Source organism: Dermacentor andersoni, chromosome 6 (genome assembly GCF_023375885.2).
Source record: "Dermacentor andersoni chromosome 6, qqDerAnde1_hic_scaffold, whole genome shotgun sequence".
Lineage (NCBI taxonomy): Eukaryota > Metazoa > Arthropoda > Arachnida > Ixodida > Ixodidae > Dermacentor > Dermacentor andersoni.
In genome coordinates, this window is record NC_092819.1 from 87,998,573 (window position 1) to 88,008,731 (window position 10,159).

At 47.6% G+C, this 10,159-nt stretch overlaps 1 long non-coding RNA gene across 1 annotated transcript; it reads left to right on the top strand.

Annotated features, from left to right (window-relative positions):
* The first annotated feature begins 8,317 nt into the window (after positions 1 to 8,317).
* On the top strand, positions 8,318 to 9,879 carry LOC140218985 (uncharacterized). The gene is made up of 2 exons (XR_011895216.1): positions 8,318 to 8,693; positions 9,639 to 9,879. It is a non-coding gene; the product is annotated as an uncharacterized lncRNA (long non-coding RNA).
* The last annotated feature ends 280 nt before the right edge of the window (positions 9,880 to 10,159 follow it).

Sequence of the window (10,159 nt, forward strand, 5' to 3'; positions counted from 1 at the left end):
AACTGGTCAATCTGTCCTTGGTTTCGAACCACCACACGGAACGGTCACTCTCGGGGACGCGGAAGGTAATCGCTCGCGCCGCCGAATGGGCCGTCTCGTTGTGGTTCCGTGAGGATGCACACTCGCCGGCGTGCGCCGGGAACCACTTGATAAAGGACGGTGCTGCCGCGGTCTTGAAGTTGGAGCTTGCCGATGATGGCGGCCGCCAGCGCGCATATTCACCCCTTGGCAAAGTTGCGCACGGCCTTCCTCGAGTCGCTGAGCACGGTGCGACACTCGGCCTCGGTGATCGCCAGAGCGATGGCAACCTCCTCAGCGTCTGTGGCGTTCGTGCACCGCACGCTCGCTGCCGTTGTCATGGTGCCGGTAGCCGCCGCAACGACCACTGCCGCGAAGCCTTCCCGCTTGTATTCCGCGGCGTCCACGTACCGGGCGTGCGGGTCTTGTGCGTGTTGTTCGGTGAGGGCCTTGGCCCGCGCTTGCCGCCGTTCTTGGTTGTACTCTGGGTGCATGTTCTTCGGGATGGGGTCCACGTAATTGCAAGCCCGCGCCTCATCTGTGATCTCGCACGGTTGCCGGCAGGGAGCTTGGGGGTTGTAACCCAGGGACGTCATTATACTGCGGCCCGTCTTGGTGTAGAAAGGCGCTCGAATTGCGCGGTGAGCTGCACCTCGGCTATTTCTTCTAGGGTGTGATGGACGCCGAGCTGCAGGAACCGAGCCATACTCGTGGTCTCCGTTAAACCCAGCGCCGTCTTGTAAGCCGTCTGATCAGCGTGTTGATCTTGGTCCTGCCTTGTCCAGTCATTCGTGATCAGTCACATTGCCTACGTCGCGCCCTACCTCAACTGGCACGTCACTGAAAGGGAGAAGATAAAAACACAGATAATGAAAGTGCTTGGACAACGGTGTTACTAAGATAATTTCGGTCCCTGACTGTTCGCGGGCAAAAAAAAAAAAAAAAAAAAAAAAACGAAGAGTGCTTAAAGCAGTCATTAAAAGAGCGAAAAGGTGTTTCTGTTAGGTCGTGTTTCATATGTGTCGATTAACCAGATGAAAAAGAAATCAATTTACCAATGTCAACTTTATACTGCCCTTTAATTAAGTGATGTAAATGTTTTAGTCTTTTTGAGAGGTTTCTTTCGGAGAAAGCGGTTAGGTTAGCATATGTGAAAAGTTCAGTAACTGAGCTGCGTCTGAAATTGGCGTAAATCAACTGCATGGTTCTTTGCACTCTCTTAATTTTCTGAACAATACCTTTTGTGTAGGGGTCCCATGTTATAACAGCGTAGTCTATATTTGGGAGGACAATAGATTTATACGCTAATCTTCGAACAGGGTACATAGACGCGGCTAGCACCGCAAGGAGTACCACCTTTCTCGCCAGCGTAGTCAACAAACACGGGACCGAAATAAGGCCGTTGTCGGTTTTCAGAGCGAGCACTTGAGAGGCAGAGGAACTATCGATAGCGTTAGCCATCACGACGAGACCGCGCTGGGAGTGCGTTATAGCTCTGACCGACTCTCAGACGGCATGCAGAAATTTCTCCACGGGGAAAACTTCCAGGGTTGCACATCGCATTCTGATTGGAGCGCACCAGCTCCCGCCATACGTACAAATCGTGTGGACTCCGGGGAACGAGTCATAACGCGGCAATCAGAAGGCCCACGCCTACGCCCGAGGGCATGCGCACCGGGAGCCGCGAGAGGGCCACGCCGAGCAGTTCCACCCCGAGCACATACCGTCAACCTACACGCACGTCCTACAACACTATCGCCTTGCGCGAAGAACGCTATACCGCCACCTCGCAATGATCTGACGCGAGAGGACGCCGTGATATCGCGAAAACGCCAAACAAACACGTAGCCTCACTTGAGTCTCTATACCACGCCATACACCCTGCGCTGTATTCCTATAGATGCCCTCACTGCGATCAATGCGCAACGCTTTACCACATGCTATGGGCTTGCAGAAGCACACCACAGCTTGCACCCACAATACGTTTTACCATGCGGCAATGGGAGGCAGCGCATTCCAGCTCCGACTCGACGGAACAGCTTGCTTGCTTGCTGGCTTGCTCCTCACTTATGGCGCAAACCCACTACGGGGGATTTACGCTCTCTCTCTATCTCTCTCTCTCTCTCTCTCTCGAACAGCGTGGGCAGCTAGGATTAGGGTTTTTCTAAAGAAAAATAACTTACGGCAGGCGTTACCTCTAACGTATTCAATATGTTTATTCCAACTAAGATAACTAGAAATCCATAAGCCAAAGTATATGTAATATGTCACCTCAGACAGAAAGCAATTATTAAATTGGTATTGAAACTCGTTATGGTAGAACTTTCATTTTCATAAAATCACACATCCTCTCCAATAACTCTCGTTTGATTGTAACTTACCTATTATAAAAGCTCGACCTCTTATTTTACACTTTGCTTTAACCTCCCCGATTCTTGGCCAATACCCCAGGGTGGGTACATGCCAGTAGATAACAAGCATCCACATCTACATCTATACATTCTTTAGTCAGCAGTCATTTCTCTGATAAACTAAGAAACAAAATTGTCTCTTCATATTCTTTCTTTGTTTCTTTTTTGATATCGGTCTCTTCTATGCCTCCTTGTTTCATATAACCAGCCTAAGTTAGTTTTACATGTTCATTCAGTGACAAAATAAATTTGTTTTATATTTACAGTGATTGTAATACGGCAATGAATGCAATACATTACCAAGACTGTCAAAACAGCCACTTGTCCTAATTTATCGCACAAACGCCGCAACAGTTTGTTGTGAAAGAAATACGAAAAAGGATAAGGAGACAGACAGACAGACAAAGAACTTTACTAATGGTCCTGAGGAACAGCGTTAGGGTACCTCCCTTTTCAGGGAGTCCCCGTAGCCGTCGCGGGCCGCACCCACGTCGGGATAGGAAGATTGTGGTCCTCCGCCCTGTCGCAGGCCCTCTGGACAGCCCGTAGTTGCTCTGAGAGGTCGCCGCTTTTAAGGGCTGCCTCCCAGTCGGTTAGAGTGGTTAGCGATGAGCTGCGTAACGCAGGGCATTGCCAGAGCATATGGGATAAGGAGCAGTACGCCTCCCCACAGTCTGTACAGTGGGGTTCTACATTAGGCGCAAAGTGACTGAATCGGCCCCTGGAGGGGAACGACCCCGTTTGTAGCATGCGAAATACCGACGATTGTGGTCTATTAAGTTTAGGGTGTGGTAGCGGAAAGGCCCGTCGAGCGAGTTGGTAATGTGCCAAGATTTCATGGAAGGTGAGAAGTGAATCCCTGTACAGCCCTAAGTCGCCGCCCGTGAGTCCACCTGAACCGCCGCGGTGTGTAAGACCTCGCGCACAGTCATGGGCCAACTCATTGGCGTTAACAATCTCAGAGTGTACATTGATTCCCATATGGGCCGGGAACCATTTGATGCTGTGAAAACCAGCAGCCCCCTCGCTGCCGAGGATGGCCGCCGCCTCCTTTGAGATCGAGCCGGAGGCGAAAGCTCGGGCTGCAGACCTGGAGTCTGTAAATATATTTGGACGTAGAGGGTCCTTCAGTGCTATAGCTATAGCAACCTGCTCGGCTACTGTTGCAGAAACCTTCCGCACGGATGCTGAGTTAATGAGAGTGCCGTTGGGGTCAACCAAAACTACGGCATAGTGATTAGAGCGCTAGTACTGGGCGGCGTCAACGAAACATGTCAGATTCGGAGTGGCCGCAGCCGCTTTTAACAGGATCATAAGTCATTTAAGGAGATCATAAATCATGTGATATTGGGCACTGCAGTGGAATTAGGGCCGCCTCAAACTATCCAAGAATGCTTCCTAAAGAGCTCAGTATTAAATTGTATCTTCTGGCTGACACTCCCGTAAGCTTGCTTGAGCCCCAAAATTCATAGTAACGTCTCGCGCGGGAGAGCTGTGATAAGGAGCGAAAGCAAAATAGCAGTGTCGTTTGTTTTTTTGTTTTTTGGTGCAAGAGAGCTTAGAGTACGCTTCACGCATTCAAAATGCAAGTGCTTTGTTATACGAAAGCATTAAAAAAATTCTGAAATCAGCGTTCACGCAGCGATTCGTGCTTTGTGAACACCGGTGTACTTGCAGAGATAACGTCACTGCGAGAACCTGAGCAAATATATCGGTCCTCTTTCTCTCTATATATATAGTTATTGCTCTCTACCTTCCCTAACGCTATGCACAACGCACGAGCGTGCCATCTTAGAAGAGTCCTCACTGCATACTGTTTCCTGCAAAAGTTACCTGTGGAAACTCTGGCATTGCCATCATTGTGCTGTAGTGGAAACGACGGCTAGTAGATGGTTTTTTTTTTAATTCTTCGAACTTGTAGCTCTAAACGTTCATGTGACGCTGTCTATCGCGCTTTAACTTTCTAAATTTTCAAGGTTTCATAGTTTGTAAATGATGCATTGCAATCAGTCTCCGTCCACGTACATACGTAGTTATGTCGAATTGTTGCACGCTTAACGCACTGCGTCGTTGAAAGCGATCAATTTGCAAAGTCACAAAGCCGGTTGAAGCCAGCAGGACGAAGTTTAGGTAAATACACGCACAAACCATGATGAGGATCTGCACCTACACATTGAAGTGTACTTTATCATGATTACGCTGCCCGTCGGGGTGTTTTGGCTTACACCGAAATTTGTAAAGCCTTGTGCGACTCCTTCTTTACTATGTTGCCACTGCTGTACTACTCTCTTTTCTCTAGACCTAGTCCTTGACTGCGTTCCTAAGCAGTGCCTCGATGACCACTACTTGAGGTTGCACCATTCGGGTAAAGCTGTGCCTCATACGTTTCCTTGGCCAGAGCGAGCGTCAGATCAGTTCGATTGTAGCACATGTATTCTAGTAGTTAACTTATCTATACAAGCTTTCACGAAAGTTCCAGCTATTGTCACATAAAGCCCTAGCTGTCCGATGTCACTCTAGATTTCTTGCCTCCTGCACTCGGGGATTTACTCCGCACTTGTTTCTATTTTCATAGGTGTTTACTATTTTATTAAATCTAAGCTTCACATTAGCAAAGCAAACTAGGACTTAACACGCTAAAGCCAGTTTTGCGAGAAACGCGTGGCTACAGCACTAGACAAAAAATGCTTCCCAGCTCATCAGACACGGACTACGAGAATGGACACCCAAAGAGCTGATGGCGTCCATCTTTTCCGTCCCTGTCGGATGCGCTGTGTCTTTTCCGTGCCTGAAGCATGCGCCTCGACATTGGTAAGGGAGCGTCAACTAGCCCAGCGTTGAAGTTAAATCTAAATAGCGTTTCAAAACCCCGCCTTACGATTGCTTATTGCAGCGTTCGGGAGGAATGCTCACTAGGATGCGCTATTAGCATTTGCTCACTGGCGGTGGGAACGGACGGAACGGCTCTACAGTGATCGCTATCATCTGCCTTTGCAGTTACTACGTCGGAACGCGTTACTGTCTTCATAATCACCGCCTGCCTGCTGCAGCTGCCCGATAACAGCCATTCCCACGTATCAGCCACAGTCCTACGTCATTAGCCATGTCAACTCCGAGCTGAATTAAAGACGACGAATGGCCTTCGACGAACGCATTTCCTTGTAGGTGGTGGCTACGGCGAAACGGCTCTGCAGTGATCGCTATCCTCTGCCTTTGCAGGTTGGTTTAATTTTATTACTGGCTACTTATAACATACTATGTTGCATCTGCCACCAGCTCTAGTGCATATATTTCTTGTACATTTTGGTGCCGAAGTGTTTTGTAGCTTTCTTTCGGTGAATCGCAATGTCGGAGTTGTGTTTGGTCTGTAATGAGCAGCTCTCAGATAATAGTATGAATCCAACATGCTCTGAATACAGCTATCGTTACCATTTCGGAACATGCTCGGACATAAGCAAAACTGCCATCAAAAGTAAAGATGACGCGTCAAAAAGAATATAGAAGTGCCAAACATGTCTTGTCCTGCCTGTAGCACTCAAAGAAAAAGGAGCTTACAGGTGATAAATTGGCGATACATTTCAGAGGCAATGTGACGCCACAAAATAAGAAACTTCTATGGATGAAGAAAGCAAAGGTTCGAGAAATGCACTATGATTTCGCGTGACAAAAGGATGGAGCGCTATTCATACGTTAGGCATGTGGCCAGTGAGCAGTGCGCATAAATTGCGAAGTTGATCTTGATAAGACTAGTTGAGCTGCCACGAGCTTGCACCGCTTATGTTTTCCTTGTTAAGATTCATGCTTTCGATGGCTGACTTCGCTAAAGTTATGTATCACGATGTTTCTTCTTTTGCGATCTTTAACGCATACCCTCCGCAGAAGGGAGAATAACAGGTCAGTTTCCCAGGCAAATATAAGAAGCTTGAAAAACAAGCAACGTGAACTGGAGGCATCCTTGCGGTAGAGCTGTCTATGTTTAAGATCTCGGAAAAAAAGTAAGTGTCCGAGAGGTTGACAAAAATCAGCATGTGGGCCGATCCTGGGGATAGTACAGAAAGGGTCCAAGCTCAATGACACATACCCATGTAGGCTCGGGGACCTGTAACGCGCCCTTGAACTAGCCTTTTCACACGTGAAACCCGAAGAGGTCCCAGGCACAAGGGGAACAGATGTTTCTGAAAAAAAAGTTTTGTACAATTATTCAAAAATGACGTTAAAAATTTTGTTACGCCTAAGGTTGGCGTTTAAGAGTGCAACGCGATAGATTTCAAGGATACCTGACTGCCCGTCACGTTTCCCGGCAACCGCAACGTTCTTGTGGATGCGCGGAGCCGAACGCGACGGTGTAGTTGCAAGGAACAAAATGGGCCACGCTACTCGTAAAATTGGTATGTGTTTGAATTTCCGCGTAACAGAATTATATTTACTGGTACATTCAAATTAAGCTCGGACGCTATCATATCTCTAGGTTGTGGTTACGTCGTACTTAGCGATTTTTCTGACGTATTTCACTTCGAAGAATTCAATTAGTTTAGTAACGCATCTGCGCCACGTGGAGGGCCTGCGTGGTTGTTGTTCGGAATTATTTTTCGTGAAGTGATGTCCTACGCCGACACCGTTTTCTTTGCGGCGCGGTGCTCTTACGTTGAAAATTATCGGCACCAACCACGCTAACACGCTCGTGTCACTGCTCGCGCGTTTGTCGTCGTCATTTTCCGCAGCTGGCTCCGTTGTGTAAAAAACTATCATCAGCAATGGCTGGAGCGTCGTCGTCTCGCATAGCTGGCTTCGTTGCCGCTCATCATTCCAGCGCAGAATTTCGCTTTTCTTCTGTCGTCGTAATGGGGAGGCCGAATTTACGGGGTTATCGGTGCGTGCCAAAACGTCAGTATATATGTACGAAGTAAAATAAATCCAAAAATTATAAAATTAAGGAAACGTGGAAAAATAAGGGGGAAACAAAAAGAAGTCAAAGCAAAAGACGAAACAACGAAGTCATGTGTTCGTGGCTTTACACCATATGGAACTTAATATAGCGATTGCGCAACACAGCTTCGCTGGTCTTCCATTTTCACATAATAAGTTCGTTATCGAAAATTTAGTAAAATATGTCTATCCGATTTTCACTAGATGTTGGAGCGTGTTGACTGGGTAGATGTTTATAAGGAAGAAAACTCGAGCATTTCAGGCAATATCTTTCTACAGAAAGTGAAGGGCCGCGGAGAAGAAGCTTTTGCTTTGCGCTATGCAAAAGGAACACATGAAGAATAAAGGAAGCCGTGGGCAACAAACAATTATTTCAGGAATTGAAAGCCCGTGATATCGTGTACCGTCAGTTTATTAATCCAAAAGATATAACTCTTCTAAACGAATACATGAAAATTCGAAACAATTTAAACTCCGATTTCAAGAATGCTCAATCTGAATATTACAAGAATATGTTTATTGCTGTTTCTGATGACCCCCCCGCCCCAAATGTTTTTTGAACTCAGTACGATTGTTATTGGTCAACAATAGAATAGCATTCATGCTACACTAATTGCTAATTGTGTCGAATATAGTAAAGAAACATTTCCACATAAATTCAAATCCTACTTTTTTATCTTCTGGCGCATATACGAATTCCAACACTCAACTAGATGCAGAGTAATATATATCCGCTTTCAGTACGAATTCTGTTTTCTATCTCCTTGCACTAAGTTAGAGATATCCTAAAAGCCAAATAACAATACTGCTGCCGGTCACGATAACAGTAATGATACTCAAAATATTTTCGTTGCTACCATTTTAATATTACCTTTGCAACATGTTTGTAACAGAGCATTATCAACAGGCATTTTACCAGTTATAAAAAGAGCGAACGTAGCGGTCTTTCATAAAGGTGGTGTTATCAATGATCTCGACAATGGCTTTTTCCAAAGGGGTCCTCTGCGCATGCGTGGCGAGTACCACGCGCAGTACGACGGGAAGGATATGGGCGCCATGCCTTTTTGAGGCTCGGCAGCTCGCTTGCGCGTCGCTTCGCTGCCGAGCTTTCTTGTCCGGGTGTAGTTATGCCGCAGAGGTGCGCCGCTGTGGGGTGCATAAATGCCTGCAGCAAGCTGGCAAGCTTCCGAAGGTCAGGTTTTTCTTCGTTCCCCGCAGCTTGGTTACACGCAGCGAAAAAAAGAAAGTGGGTCCAGGCGAGGCGCCGAATAAACGTCGATGGATCTACGTAGAAGCCTACAGCTAACTCGCACGTTTGCAGCGAGCATTTTATATCAGGTAAGGCCTCTACGCTTGTCTTGAGAACATTCACGTCGGGCAAACGGCGCGCACTGTCGACAGTCGCAACGTTTTGAAGCAATGCCTTTCATATGCTCTTCCTTTTCTGTCTTCGTCACATCAGTCGGGTCGGATGGATGATGAGTGTGGGGTACAGTCGAGTGGTTCACTTATGCCGCGGCCCTGTAAGCCCACAGCACGGTGCCAGCGATAACATCGGCGGGGTGCGATAGCCGCGAATGACGAAGCGCGAGCGGCGAGATATGTAATGAAATCGTTTGCGTTATTGCAATGGCTACGTTTACATGAACGAGTCGTGAGTCGGTCGAGTCAGAAATCGGGCTGACCGAGCACGACGTGACCGCGTTTACATGAACACGCTTCTGACGAGTCTGGACAAAGAGGGCACACAGCGTCGAGCCGATACATCAACGCATTCGAACTAGGCTTCCTGTTCCCGCTGCCATTTGCACCAGCTCTATTTCGCGGGTATTATCGCTACGATGAGGTTGTACTGCACAGTGCTTGTGTTGGCCTTGTACTATTCCCCACTGCCTGTGCATAAATTGTGACGTCACAGTGGCCTCGCTCAAGTCTCGTCGCTGGCGGGCCCGACCCACCCGCGTTTCCTGCATGCTGCATATGGGTCGGGCTCGGTCAACGTACCTCATGCAGTCCGGCTGACTCAGCCCGACTCGACGCTCGTTCAGCCCGACCGACTAGAGTTTACATGGACTCGACAGACATATTCCAGCCTGACAAGCTGACATGACCCGCTTTTGCCCGGTTCATGGCCCTGAATAGCTTCAGTTGCGCATCGACTACTGAGGTTAGTCCGAATATAAGCTAGGTCATCTCTGTGCGTGTGTGACAAAGCTGCGGCGATTGTCGACCGAAGGGGAAAGTATTGGACAATATAAGGACGCTTTCTTTTTCCCCTTGCAGGAGAACCATCAAGGTTTCCAGACCACCCCGGCAACATCCCGTCCGTGTTTAAGCTCAATCCTGCGAACCGCCGTGATGTAGTGCGTTTTGAAAGGTCGATCAACAGACGAAGTACTCCCAGCCATTCTTTCACACGTTCTCAGCTTTTAAGCAAGTAATGGTGGACATTACTCGCTGATCAACACGTATGCGTAGAATTTAAATAAGCAGACTGAAATAAATGGACATCGTCAATGACAAACGCAGTTACCATTACATGGGACGGTATCACTCCAGATTTACAGCTGTGACTATGGGTTCAACGTACAGGTAACTGCAGTATAGGTGCTCGTTGCCGTAGACTGTGTATTCCGTGAGTCCATGATCTTGTGCGATTAAGCGAGTAATTATTCATATTGGATTACTTTTATGAAGCTTTCTCAGTTTACTAAACTGAAGGGTTCGTGTGTCTAGCGCTTTGCGTGAAGACTGCGCTTCTACTTTTTGTTGCGCCACAAACTCGCCGGACAGTACATGCGTCA